Genomic DNA, 14201 nt, shown 5'->3' on the forward strand with positions numbered 1-14201 from the left:
GAAGAGCATGTTGGGTTGCAAGTGGGTTGATGCCCAAGATCCCACCTCTGCAAAAAAGGCATCGGACGGGCCTGGTCATCACTGGGGAAGGCGCCCCTCAGGCGAAGACCAGTGCAAGGTCCTCTCATTAATGTTTTAGACAGAGGCCCAACCTCTACTCTTACCTTTGCTTAATAAAACAAAAAAAGGGGAGCTGTGGAGAGCTGCGGGAGCCGTGACCAAAGACGGCGCGGCCGTAAGGAGCTGCCGCAACAGCAACATTGTAACTCCTTGGTAAGATGGCGATGGCATCCACTTTCCATCTTCCCGGTGACGAGTGCTCTCTGTAAAAACAACTCCTTATATGGCTATGACTTGGCTCCTAGTTTGCTTCCGTGTTTGTGAACCTATTGGTATATGCCACGTGGCGCTTAGGGATTGGCCATCCAGGAGGCTTATAGCCAGAGCGCGGGTGCAGGGGGCGGAGAGAAGCGGGAAGAAGCAGGCAGGAGAGAAGCAGGAGAGAAGCTTGTAACAAGGTCCTGAATAAACCGCATTAATAAGAATCCCAGGTGGCGTCTTCCTTGCTGGTCGAGGTGGTCGCGACATTAACCCTACACCTAACCCTCACCTTTACTCTCACACTCACCCTAACTCTAACCCTATCCCTAACCCTAACATTCACCCTAACCCTAAAACTCACCCTAACGCTCACCCTAACACTAACGCTAACCCTAACCGTCAGCCTCAACCTAACCCTCACCCTAACCCTTATCCTCACACTAACCATAAACCTAACCCTAACCCTCACACTAACCCTAACCCTCACGCTAACCCGAACCCTACCCCTCACACTAAACCTCACCCTAACCCTAACCCTAATCCTAACATTCACCTTAATCCTAACCCTAACCCTCACCCTCACCCAAACCCGCACCCTCACTCTAATGCTCCCTCTCCCCCTAAACATCACCCTAACCATAACCATCACCCTAAACCTAACCCTAAAACTCACCCTAATCCTAAACCTTAAACTAACCCTCACCCTTATCCTCAGAATAACTCTAACCCTAACCCTAACCTAAACAAAACCCTCACCCTCACCCTCACCCTCACACTCACCCTCACCCTCTCCCTACCCTCACACTAACCTTAACCCTCCCAGTAACCCTACCACTCACCCTAACCCTCAGCCTAAACCTAACACTAACCCTAACCCTCAACCTAACCTAAACCTCGCCCCAACCCTTACCCTCAACATAACCCTAACCCTAACCCTAATCCTCACACTAACCCTAACACTAACCCTCACCCTACCGCTCTCCCTAAAACTAATTCTAACCCTCACCCTCATACTAACCCTAACAATCACCTTATCCCTCACCCTAAACCTCACCCTAACCCTAACGCTAACCCTAACCCTCACTCTCAACCTAACCGTCACCCTAACCCTTACCCTCACCCTAACCCTTACCCTAAACCTAATCCACACACTAAACCTAACCCTAACCCTCACCATAATGCTCACTGTAACCATAAACCTCTCCCTCATCCTAACCCTCAACATCACCATAACCCTCACCCTAACCCTAACCATCATCCACACCCTAAAACTCACCCTCACCCGAACCCTCACCCTGACCCTAAACCTACCCTAAAACTCACCCTCACCCGAACCCTCACCCTGACCCTAACCCTACCCTAAACCTCACCCGAACCCTAACCATCACCCTTAAACTAATTCTAACCCTCACCCCCATACTAAACATTACCCTCACCCTAAACTTAAGCCTAACCCTAACCCTCACATTAAACCTAAATCTCACCCTAACCCTTACCCTACCCCTCACTTAAACCCTCACCCTAACCCTAACCCTCAACCTCACCCTAAACCTAACCCTAACTCTCACCTTCACACTAAACCTCACCGTCACCCTAACCCTCACCCTAAACCTAACCATCACCTACACCCTAATCCTCACACTCGGCCTCACCCTAACTCTCACTTTCACCCTTAACGTCATCCTAATCCTAAACCTCACCCTAACCCTAACCCTAAACCTAATCCTCACCCTAACCCTAACCGTCATCTTCAACCTCAACCTCAGCCTAACCCTCACCCTCATCCTAGCCCTCACCCTAAAACTAACCCTAACCCTCACCCTCACCCTCACCCTCATCCCCACCCTCAGCCTAACTCTAACCATAACCCTAACCTCAACCTCAATCTCACCCTCGCCCTCACCCTAACCCTATACCTAACCCTAACCCTAATGCTAAAATTAGCCCTCACCCTCACACTAACTCGAACCCTCAGCCTAACCCTAACACTAACCCTAAACCTACCCCTACCCCTCACCCTCACCCTAAACCTCTCCCTCACACTAGCCCTCACCCTAAACTTAACCCTCACCCTCACACTAACCCTAACCCTCTCCTTCACGCTAACTCTCACTGTCACCGCAAAGCTCGCCCTTTACCTGATCCTCAACCTAACCTTCACCCTAACCCTAACCCTAACAGTAACACTAACTCTCATTCTAAAAATCAACCTAACCCTTACCCTCACCCTAAACCTAACCCTAAACCTAACACTAACCCTCACCCTAACCCTCATCCAAACCCTAAGGCCTAACCCTAACCATCACCCTCACCCTAACCCTCACCCTAACCCATACCCTTCCACGAACCCTAACCCTAACCCTCAACCTAATCCTCATATAAAACTTAATCCTAAACCTAACCCTCACCTAACCCTTAACCCTAAACCTAATCTAACCCTCACCTTAACCCTAAACCTCACACTCACCCTCAACCTCACCCTCAGCCTAACCCTAACACTAACCCTAACCCAAACCCTAACCCTCACCCTCACCCTCACCCTAACTCTAAACCTAACCCTAAACAAACCCTGACCCTAACCCTAAACCTCAACTTAAACCTAACCCTAATCTTAATCCTAACCCTCACCCTCACCCTAACCCTAACCCTAACTCTCAGCCTAACTGTCATCCTAACCCTAACCCTAACCCTAACCCTCACCCTAACCTTAACCCTTACCCTAACCCTAACCCTAACCCAAACCCTAACCCTCACCCTCACTCTCAACCTCACCATCACCCTCACCCTACCCCTCAACCTCACACTCACTCTTACCCTAAACATAACCCTAAACCTTACCCTAAACATAACCCTCACCTTCATCGTCACCCTCACCATCACCCACAACCTAACCCTCACCCTCACCCTCAACCTACCCCTAACCCTAACCCTAAACCTCACCCTAACCTTAAATCTGACCCTCACGCTCACACTCATCCTAAGCCTTACCAAACACCTAAGACTAATCCTAAACCTAATACTCATCTTCACACTCACCCTCAACCAAAACCTGACCCTAACCCTAACCATAACCCTAACCCTCACACTCACCCTAATGCTCACCGTCACCCTAACACTCAGCCGAAACCTAAACCTTACCCACACCCTAAACCTAACCCTAACCCTAAAATTCACCCTAAAAATAATCCTAACCCTAACATACACCATCACCCTCAACCGCACCCTAAACCTCACCCTCACCCTAACCCTCACCCTAAACCTAACCCTAACCCCAATCCTAACCCTAACCCTCACCCTCACCCTAACCCTAACCCTAAACCTAATCCTCACCGTCACCCTCACCCTCACCGTCACCTTAACACTCACCCTTAACCTCACGCTCAACCTGACCCTCACCTTCACCCTAAGCAGTACTCTCACCCTAACCCTCACCTTAACCCTAAATATAACCCTCATCATAACCCTAACCTTCACCCTAACCCTCACCCTAACCCTAACCCAAACCTTTACCCTAACCCTCATGCTAACCCTCTCACTAATCCTAACTCTAACCCTCACCATAAACCTCACCCTAACCCATAAACTCACTAAAACCTGACCCTAAACCTAACCCTAATATGCACTCCAAAGCTAACCCTCACCCAAACCCTAACACTCAAGGTCACCCGAAACGTCAACCGAACTCTTACAATTACCTTAACCCTAACACTAACCCTAATCCTATACCTATCCCTCACCCTAACCTTAACCCTAACCCTAACACTAACCATCACCCTCACCCTAATATTCACCATCACCCTAAATAACACCCTAAACCTAACCCTCACCCTAACCCTGAACCTAACACTCACCCTAAACCTAACACTCACCGTAAACGTCACCCTTACCCTAACACTAAACCTAACACTCACCCTCACCCTCAACCTAACCCTCACCCTCACCCTTATCCTAACACTAACCCTAACCATAACTCTAACCCTAACCCTCACACTAACCCTAAACCTGACCCTTACTGTAATCCTAACCCTCACCCTAAGCCACACCCTAACACTAATCCTAACACTAAACCTCACCCTAACACTAACCATAAACCTAATGCTCACCCTCACCCTAACCCTCATCATCACCATAACACTCAGCCGAAATCTAACCCTCACCCACAACCTAACCCTCACCCTCACCCTCAGCCTAAACCTAAACCTAACCCTCACCCTAACCCTCACAATAACCCTAAATCTAACCCAAACCTTAACCCTCAATTTAACCCTCACCCTAAACCTAATGCTAACCCTAAACCTTACCCTCACCCTAACTCTCACCCTAACCCTTATCCTCACCCTAACCCTCATGCTGACCCTTACACTCAACCTAACTCTAACCCTAACCCTAACCCTCAAACTAATCCTAACCCTCACCCTAACCCTAACCCTAACCTCACCCTAAACCTCACCCTAAACTTAACCCTAACCCTAATTCTCACCCTAAATCTAACCCTCACCCTCACAGTTAACCTAATCCTCACCGAAACCCTAAACCTCTCCCTAAACCTAACCCTCACGCACACCCTAATGCTCAACCTCACCCGAACACTAACACTCACCCTAACACTCACACTCACCCTAAACCTCACCCTAACCCTAACTCTCACCAAAACGGCAACCCTAACACTCACCCCAACCCTAACCCTCACCCTCAACCTAATCCTCACCCTGACAAAAACCATAACCCTTACCTAACAGAAACCCTCACCCTCACCCTCACCCTCAACCTGACCCTAGCCCTCAGCCTAACCCAACCCTAATCCTAAACCTACCCCTCACCCCCACCATCACACTAACCAAAACGCTAACCCTCCCCTCCCCTCACCCTAACCCTAACCCTAAACCATACAATAACCCTAACCCTAGCCCTAAAACTCAAACTAAACAACACCTTCACACTAAACAACACCCTAACCCCAAAACTCACCATAAAACTTACCCTAACCCTCAACCTCAACCTAACCCTCAACCTAAACCTCACCCTCACCCTAATCCTCATCATAACCCTAACCCTAAACCTTACCTAACAGAAACACTCACCCTCACACTCACCCTCACCTTAACCAACACCCTCACCCTAGCCTTCATCCTAACCTTAACCCTCACCCTAACCCTAACACTAACCCTCACCCTCACCCTAATCCTAAACCTAACCCTAACCCTCACACTAACCCTCACTCTAACCCTAACCCTAAACCTAACCCTCACCCTAAATCTCATCCTAACCCTAACCCTCAGCTTAACCCTAACCCTAACCCACACAATAACCCTAACCCTCAAACTCTCCCTAACCCTCACCCTAACCCTTATACTCACAGTAACCCTAAACCTAACCCTAACACTTACCCGTATCCTCACCCTAACCCTATCCAAAACCCTAATCCTAACACTGAACCTCACCCTCACTCTCACCCTAACTCTAATCTTAACCCTCACCCTCACCCTAATTCTATCCCTAACCCTAATCCAAATTCTCACCCTCAGTCTGACCCACACCCTAACTCTAACCCTAACCCTAACCCTTACCCTCACCCTCACTCTCACCCAAACCCTAAACCTCACCTTAACCCGCACCTAACCCTAACACTCACCCCCACCCTAATGCTAACCGTAACCCTCACCCTCACCCTAAACCTCACCCTATCAGTTAAACTCACCCTAACCCTAACCCTAAACCTAACCCTAATCCTCTCCCTAACCCTAACTCTCACCCAAAACCCAAAACTAAACCTCACCCGAAATCTCACCCTCACCCTTACACTCACCCTAACCCTTATCCTAACCCTAATACTAAACCTAACCCTCACCCTAACCCTATCCCTAACCATCACCCTCACACTAACCCTCACCATCACCCTAAATATCACCCTAATCCTAAACCTCACCCTAACCCTAACACTAACACTAACACTAACACTAACACTAACCTCACCCTAACACTAACCCTCAAGTAACTCTCTCCCTAACGGTAACGCTAAATCTAACCCTAATCCTCACCATCAACCTAACACTCAGCCGAAACCTAACCCTCACCCACACTCTAACCCTCACCCTCACCCGAACACTCACACTCACCCGAACCCTCAACCTCACCCTAACCCTAAACCTAACACTCACCCTAACCTTAATCCTAACCTTAAACCTAACCCTAACACTCACCCTAAACCTAACCCTAACCCTAACCCTCACCCTCACCCTAACTCTATCCATATCCCTAATCCAAATTCTAACTCTACACTCACCCTCACCCTAACTCTAACCCTAACCCTAACCCTAACTTTCGCCCTCACCCTCACCATAACCCTAACTGTCACCCTAAACCTAACCCTAACCCTAACCCTCACCCTCACCCTAAAACTAAGCATAACCCTCAACTTCACAGTAAATCTCAACCTATCCCTTAAACTCACCATAACCCCAACCCTAACCCTAATCCCCACTCTAACCCTAACTCTCACCCACAACCTAAAACTCAAACTCAACAGAAACATCACCCTAACCCTAACACTCAACCTAACCCTAACCCTCAACGTAACCCTCACCCTAAACCTAATGCTAACCTAAACCCTAACCCTCACCAACCCCTTAACACTCAGCCGAAACCTAACTCTCACCCAGACTCTAAACCTCATCCTCACCTGAACACTCACACTCACCTGAACCATCAACCTCACCCTAATCCTAACCCTAACACTGAGCCTAACCCTAACCCTAACCCTAACACTCACCCTAACCCTAACCCTAACCCTAACCCTCACCCTCACCCTAACACTCTCTGTCACCCTAACACTGCTCTGTAACCTAATCCTCACCCACAATTTAACCTTCACTATCTCCAGAACACTCACACTCACCCGAACCCTCACCTTCACCCTAACCCTAATCCTCACCCTAAACATAACCCTAACCCTTACCCTCAACCTCGCCCTCACCCTCACCCTCAACCTAATCCTAACCCTCAACCTAACCCTCACCCTCACCTTCATCCTCAACCTAACACTAACCCTAACACTTACCTTATCAAAACCCTCACCCTCACCATCACTTTAGCCCTCAACCTAACCCTAACCCTAACCCTCAGCCTTACCTTCAACCTAACCCTAACCCTAACCCCAAACCTCACCCTAACCCTAACGATAACCCTATCCCTAATCGGAAGCCTAACCCTCACCCTCACCCTAACTCTAAACGTAAACCTAACCCTCATGCTAACCCTCACCCTAACCCTAACGTTATGCCTAACCCTCCCCCTCTCCCTCCCCCTCCTCCTAACCCTCATCCTCAACCTAACCCTAACACTACCCCTCACACTAACCCTCATCCTAACCCTCACCCTCACCCTAGACCTCACCCTAACCTTAACCCCCACCCTTACCCTAACACTAACACTCACCCTCAACCTAAACCTAACCCTAACCCTTACCCTCACCCTAACCCTCACCATAATCCTAACCCTCACCCTAACCATCACTCTAACCCTCACCCTATCCCTAATCCTCAACCTAACCCTCACCCTCACCCTAATACTCACCATAACCTTAAATCTAACCCTTACCTAAACGAAACCCTCACACTCACCCTCACCCTAACCCTCATCCTCACCATAGCTCTCACCCTAACTTTAATCCTCAAACTAACATTAACCCTCACCCGAAACCAATCACTAACCCTCACCCTCGCCCTAACCATAAACCTAACCATCACCCTAACACTAACACTAACACTCACCCTAATGCAAACCCTCACCCTAACCCTCACCCTAACACTTATCCTCACAGTTAACCTAAACTTAACCCTCACACTAACCCTAATCCTCTACTTATCCCTAACTCTAACCCTAACCCTCACCCTAACCCTCACTCTCACCCTAACCCTAATGCTAACACTAACACTCAACTTCACCCTAACCCTTACTCTCACCATCAACCTAACCCTAACCCTAACCCTAAACGTCACCCTAACCCTAACCCTAACCCTATCCCTAAACTGAACCCTAACCCTCATTCTCACTCTAACTCAAAACCTAAAACTAACCCTCTTGCTAACCCTCACCCTAACCCTAAAGTTATCCCTAACCCTCATCCTCACCCTCACCCTCACCCTCTCCCTAACACCCTCAACCTAGCCCGCACCTAACCATAACCCTAACCCAAAACCTCCCCCTCCACCTGCCCCTCACCCTCAGCCTAACCCTAACCCTATTCCTAAACCTACACCTCACCCCCACCATCACCCTATCCCTAACCCTCACCCGAACCTTCACCCTAAACCTAATCCTCAACCTAACCAGCAACCTCACCCTAATCCACACCATAACCTTAACCCTAACCCTTACGTAACTGAAACCCTCACACTCACCCTCCCCCTAACCCTCCCCCTAACACTTATCCTCACACTAAACCTAACCCTAACCCTCACACTAACCTTAATCCTCACCCTATCAAACACTAACCCTAACCCTCACCCTAACCCTCACACTCACCCTAACACTAATGCTAACCCTAACACTCAAACTCTCCCTAACCCTCACCCTAACACTTACCATCACCCTAATCCTAAACCTATCCCTCCACCTCACCCTAACTCTAAACCTCACCATCACGCAAAACCTAAACCTAACCCTAACCCTCACACTAACCTTCACCCTAACCCAAACACTAACCCAAAACCTCAACCTCACCCTAAACCACACCCTAATACTTACCCTCACCATAAGCCTAACCCTAACACTAATCCTCATCCTAAAACTAACCCTCAACCACAACCTAAAATTCACCCTCACCCGAATACTTACCCTCACTCTAACACTCACCTTACTATATACAAAATCCCAAACCTAACACTCAACATTACCCTCACCCGCACCCTAACACTAACCTTAACCCTAACCCTCACCCTCATCCTCACCCTAACCCTCACCTCACCTCACTCTAAACATCACCCTTACCCTAACCCTCACCCTAACCCTCACCCTAACCCTAACGATAAACCTAACCCTCAGCCTCACCCTAACCCTCACCCTAAACTTTAACCTCACACTAACCCTAACTCTAACCCAAACCCTCACACTAACTCTAACCCTCAACCTAACCCAAACTCTACCACTCACCCTAACCCTCACCTTAACCCTAACTCTAAACCTAACCCTAACCCTAACCCTCACCCTAACTCTCACCCTCATCCTAGCCCTCAACATAATCCTAACCCTAAACCAAACCCTAAACATAACCCTCACCCTCAACTTCAACCTAAACCTAACCCTAACCCTAAACCTCACCCTAACCCTCACCCAATACCTAACCCTAAGCCACACCCTAAACCTCACCCTCACCCTCACACTCACCCTCACCCGAACCCTCACCCGAACCCTAACACTCAGCCTCACCCTAAACATCAACCTAACAATAACCCTCACTCTAACCCTAACACTAACCCTCACCCTAATCCTAACCCTCAACCTAACCCTTACCCTCACCCTAGCCCTCACCGTAACTCTAAACCTAACCGTAACCCTAAACCTAACCCTCAACCTCTGCCTCCCCCTCAGCCTAACCATAACCCTAATCCTAAATCTACCCCTCACCCCAACCATCACCCTAAACCTAACCCTAACCCTAATGCCCACCCTCACCCTCACCCTCACCTTAACCCTAATCCTAACAATAACCATAACCCTAAATCTAACCTTAATCCTAACCCTAACCCTTACCTTAACCATAACCCTAACCCTATAACTCACCGTAACTCTAATCCTAACCCTAACCCTCACACTAACACTAACCCTCACTCTAACCCTCACCCTAACCCTCAACCTACACCTAACCCTAAACCTAACCATCAACCTAAACCTAACCATAACTCTCACCCTCAAGCTAAACTTCACCTTAACCCTAACACTCACCCTAACTCTCACCCTAACCCTAACGCTCACCCCAAACATAACGCTAACCCTAACCTTCACCCTCAACCTAACCCTCACCGTAACTCTTATCCTCACACTAACCCTAATCCTAAATCTAACCCTTATCCTCACACTAAGGCTAATCCTAAACTTATCCCTAACCCTAACACTAACCCTAAGCCTCACCTAACCCTAAACCTACCACTCACACTAACCCTAACCCTAACCCTAAAATTAATCCTAACCCTCAACCTAACACTAACCCTCACCCTAATCCTCACCATTACCCAAACCCTAAACCTTACCTAGCGGAAACACTCACCCTTGCCTCCCCCTAATCCTCACACTCACCCTAGTCCTCACCTTAACTTTAAACCTCACCCTAATCCTAACACTATCCCTCACCACATCCCTAAACCTAACCCTGACCCTAACCCTCACCCAAACCCTAACCCTAACCCTAACCCTGAACCTAAACCTAACCCTAACCCTCACCCTCCACCTAACCCTCATCCTAACCCTAACCCTCACCATAACCCTAATGCTAACCGTAAACCTAACGCTAACCCTAACCATCACCCTCAAACTAACCCTAACCCTAACCCTTATCCTCACCCTAATCGTAAACCTAACCCTAACCCTAACCCTCACAATAACCCTAAACCTCACCCTAACCCTAACCCTACCTCTCACACTAACTCTCACCCTCACCCTCACCCTAACTCTAACCCTCAGGCTAAGCCTCACTCTCACCATAATCCTCACCATAACCCTAACCCTAATCCTTACCTAACGGAAACCCTCACCCTCAACCTAACCCTCACACTCAACCTCACCCTCACCCGAAAACTAACCCTCATCCTCATCCTCACTATCTCCCTAACTCTATCCCTAAATCTAACCCACAACCTCACCCTCACCCTAACACTCATCCTCACCATAAATACACCCTAACTCTAACCCTCACCCTAACCTGAATCCTCACCCTAAACCTAACACTCAACCTCACCCTAAACATCACCCTAATCCTAACCCTCTCCCTAAACCTTACCCTAACCCTCACCCTTACACTAACCCTCAACCTAACCCTCACCCTCATCCTAATCCTGACCATAACCCTAACCCTAAAACTTACCTAACTGAAACCCTCACCCTCACCCTCACCATAACCCTCACCATCACTCTAGGCCACACCCTAAACTTAACCCTCACCCTAACCCTAACACTAACCCTCATCCTCACACTAAACCTAACCCTAACCGTAAAACTCACACTCACCCTCACCCTAACCCTAACCATAACCCTAACCCTAACCCTCACCCTAACCCTAACCTCACCATAAACCTCACCATTATGCTAATCCTCACCATAACCCTAACCTTAACCCTTACCTAACCAAAACCCTCACACTCACCCTCACCCGAACCCTCACCCTCCCCTGAGCCCTCAAACTAACCTTAATCCTCACCCTAAACTTAACCCTCACCCTAACCCTAACTGTAATGCTCACCCTCACCCGCATCCGAACCCTAACCTCTCCCTCACCCTCATTCTCACCTTAACCCTAAACCTAAACCTAAACCTAAACCTAACCCTCAACCTCACCCTCAGGCTAACACTCACCCTCACAATAAACACACCCTAACCCTCACCTCACCCTAACCCTAATGATAATTCTAACCCTCAACCTCACCCTAACCCTCACCCTAATTCTTACACTCACCCTAACCCTAACCTTAACCCTCACCCTAACCCTAACTCTAACCCTCACACCAACACTCACCTTTACCCTAACGCTAACCCTAAACCTCAGCCTCACCCTAAACCTCACCCTAAGACTTACCCTCACCATAACCCTAACCCTAACCCTAAACCTCACCCTAACACTAACCCTAACACTTACCCTCACCCTCACTCTCACCCTAAACCTAAACCTAACCCTAAACCTAACCCTCATCCTCACCTTCACACTAACACTCACCCTCACCATAAACATCACAAGAAACCTAATACTCAACCTAAATATAACCCTAAACCTCACCCTAACCCTAACCCTCACCTTACCGCTCACCATAACACTAAGGCTAACCCTAACCCCCACACTCACCATAACCCTCACGCTAACCCTTATCCTCACAGTAACCCTCACCCTAACCCTCACACTAACCCTAAACCTCACCCTATCCCTAATCCTAACACTAACGCTAACCCTAACCCTCACCCTCACCCTAATCCTCAACCTAACCCTCATCCTCACACTAACCCTAACCCTAACCCTAACCCTCACACGAACACTAATCCTCACCCTATCCCTAATTCTAACCCTAATCCTTTCCCTCACCTTAACCCTCACCCTAACCCTAAACATCACGCTAAACCTAACCCTCACCTTATGCCTAACCCTAACCCTCACCCTTACCCTAACACTCAATTTAAGCCTCACACTCAACCTAATCCGCACCCTAACCTAAACATAACCCTTACATAACCGAAACCTTCACCTCACCCTCACCCTTACCCTAACCCAATCCCTAACCCAAACCCTCAAACTAACAGTAACCCTAATCCTCACCCTCACCCTCACCCTAACCCTAACCCTAATCCTAACACTCACCCTAACAATAACTCTAATGCTAAACCTAACCCTCACCCTCACCTAACCCACAGCCTAATCCTTACCCTAATCCTAACTCTAAACCTAACCCTAATCCTCACACTAAACCTAACCCTCACCCTAACCCTTACCCTACCCCTCAGCCTAACCCTCACCCTAACTCTACCCCTAACCCTAATCCTAAACCTATCCCTAAACCTGACCCTAACCCTCACCCTGACCCTAACCCTAATGCTAACCCTAATCCTCACCAGCACCCTAACCCTCACCCTAATCCTTACCCTCACCCTAACCCTAACCCTAACCCTCACAGTCACCCTAACCCTCACTCTAACCCTAACTCACACACTAACCGTCAACCTCACCCTAATCCTCACCCTAACCGTAACACTTACCTACCCGAAACCCTCACCCTCACCCATACACTAGCCCTCACCCTAACCCAAACCCTAAACGTAAACCTCACCCTCAGCCTCACCCTCACCCTCTCCCTCAGCCTAACCCTAAACCTAAACCTAATCCTAACCCTAACCCTCAACCTCACCCTCACACTAACCACTGAAAGACCCCAGACTCCTGGGATACTTTCGTCAACGGGAGGGCGCCCCAGAAACTCAGACTCCAGGCCGGGAGACGCAATAAGCAAGAGGAGTTTATTTGACGTTTGCGCAAACGGACTCTCTGTCCCGTGCAGACAGGGAGCCCCGAGCAGCGGTTACAAGCCTTCTTTTAAAGGCAAAAACCACAAGATTAATGCATAACACAAAGCATCCCATGATTGGTCCATTTAAAAGTCATCATATACAACAACAATCACTTTGCCAAGCGGGAAATTTTGTAACACTCTTTGTAAAATGAATGGCCCATGGTTGGTTTAAGGGGGGTTTACATGGTTACAGTCCTATGATTGGTTAACATTTGGCTTAGCTTGTAGTCTTGCCAGGTGGTCGTTATCTCAAGGTTCTGTCTGTGGAATTTCTAAATGGGAACTGAGGAACACGTACTGTCTGTTCTTTATCTACGACCACTGACCTTGTCCTGGGGCTGACACCTGGGCTCTGAGACTTTACCCAATTCCTTGTTTCCTGGGGGGAATGGGGGGTTGGTGTTAGCTCAAGCAAGCAAGTTTACAGAAGCAGAGTCAGCAGTTCGTAAATTGTAAAATGGACGCAGCCCTAATTTTTCATTCCCCACTTCTTCTCAGGAGTAATTTTAACCTTAAAATTTAGGGTGTCTCTACATTATCTTTTGGGGTGTCAGTTGTTCTCAGTGCTTGGTATTGAGACCTCAGAACTAATAGATGGTCTGCGCTGATTTTTTTCTT

Source organism: Dipodomys merriami, unplaced genomic scaffold (genome assembly GCF_024711535.1).
Source record: "Dipodomys merriami isolate MVZ:Mamm:240054 unplaced genomic scaffold, mDipMer1.0.p SCAF_23, whole genome shotgun sequence".
NCBI classification, from domain to species: Eukaryota; Metazoa; Chordata; class Mammalia; order Rodentia; family Heteromyidae; genus Dipodomys; species Dipodomys merriami.